This window comes from Pteropus alecto, unplaced genomic scaffold (genome assembly GCF_000325575.1).
Source record: "Pteropus alecto unplaced genomic scaffold, ASM32557v1 scaffold68, whole genome shotgun sequence".
Classification (NCBI taxonomy): Eukaryota; Metazoa; Chordata; class Mammalia; order Chiroptera; family Pteropodidae; genus Pteropus; species Pteropus alecto.
Window position 1 is genome coordinate 8801134 of NW_006441386.1, and position 1465 is coordinate 8802598.

The following is a 1465-nucleotide window of genomic DNA, read 5'->3' on the forward strand; positions in this document are numbered from 1 at the left end:
AATCTGAGTATCAAGCCTCTCGCAGCTCCTGGGGGCAACCACTTCCTCCATATCCCTGAGACTAGGGATGGCAATGGCTCTGGAAAGGGGCGAAAATCCTCTCCCTTCTTAACTAACAGTAGAAGAGGAAGCAAATCCCCCAAAAGGGAAGTGATTTATGGGCAGGAAGCTCTCCTCATACCCTCCTCTAAAGTCCTGAGCCACCCCCTCCCTCAAGCTTCCCCATGCAGTCACCTCACCTATGGGCAACAAGAAACTTCCAAATCTTCCAACACCCCATCCTCCTCCATCAGCTCTCTTTCTTAAACCAGCTCAAAGCAGCCCCTCCTCTTCTTACCTCACCAGATTTCTCCCATCTACACAAGGCACCCCCAAACACTACCAACACAAACACATCCTTCGACTACCAAAACAGTAACACAAGGTAGGTCCTCCTCCCCACTGGTTCCTGCCCCCTTTCTCCCAAGGCAGGTAGAAGGGGGCCGCGATCCCCCTTCTCCCTAGCCAGGCGCACCCCCACCGCCCGGATGCGGCAGGGCGTTCACTCACCTACCCGGAGGACGCAGCCGCCCGGGGCGTGTGATCCCGAGAGCCAGAGGGGTCCGCTACCGGCGGAGGGTCGCGGTGCCGGAAAAGACAGCTCAGGTTACCGGGATGCCAGGCCCAGAGCCTGCCCCCCCAACACACGCGCCCCATTGGTCCCCGGGCCCAGGCCCAGCCCCTCCCTGTGGGCGCGCCCGGGGAGGCCCCGCCCCCCCCGGGCAAGAGCCGCCAACGCGTCTCAAGCCCCACCTGCTCCGGGGATGCTGCTCAGGTTCTTCTTGGGAGCGCGTCTCCCCCCGAGTGTGGGCCATGGCTCCTACAGAGCCCATCACCCTGGTGCAACATAAGCTCCTGTCGCCCGGGAGGGACCCTACTCCGAGCTCCGAGGCATTCCAGGAGACACACGGCTGAATAGGCCGTGCGATGACAGCAGCCGACAGCCTGCAGGTGGGCGGGTCCGCGACACTGGGCCCAGGTGCGTGGCGAGGAACGCGGAGCCTTGTCAGTCCACGCCTTCTGGGGTCCTACTCCTCTAGCCTCTCGAATCCCCAGAATGTCCGCCGGATTCTGGTCTCTTGCCTCACTATCCTCGCCTTCCCCTCGCTCCGGGTCCAGCCCATCGGCTGCGCTTTTTGCTTCCGCCACCGGAGGGAGCCATTGGCCGCTGATCCGGGCGAACCTTGGAGGCGCTGGCCGCCGTGGGTCCTCACCGCCTGCCGCCTGCTTTCGTGCTTCCTCGCCTCCCTGCATGGTGTTTTCCCTCTAGTAGAGGTTACAGCATTTTTGACCCTCCTAGAGTTAAGACCCCTTCTTCACTCTCTTCAGGTACCAGCAACATCAGCACCACCTGGCAATGTTTCCTCATCCTCTCGCATAAGGTTACCATAAGAGTTCACGAATAGGCACTTGAGAACAATGCTGA

General features: G+C 60.8%; 1 protein-coding gene across 1 annotated transcript in view; it reads right to left on the minus strand.

Annotated features, from left to right (window-relative positions):
* SLC12A9 (solute carrier family 12 member 9) overlaps window positions 1-671 on the minus strand; it is a 9380-nt gene extending 8709 nt beyond the window's left edge. The window contains exon 1 of the mRNA XM_006918604.3: window positions 550-671. The gene's annotated coding sequence lies outside the window, so the exon portion shown is untranslated. The remainder of the gene's footprint in view (window positions 1-549) is intronic.
* Between the last annotated feature and the right edge of the window lie 794 nt (window positions 672-1465).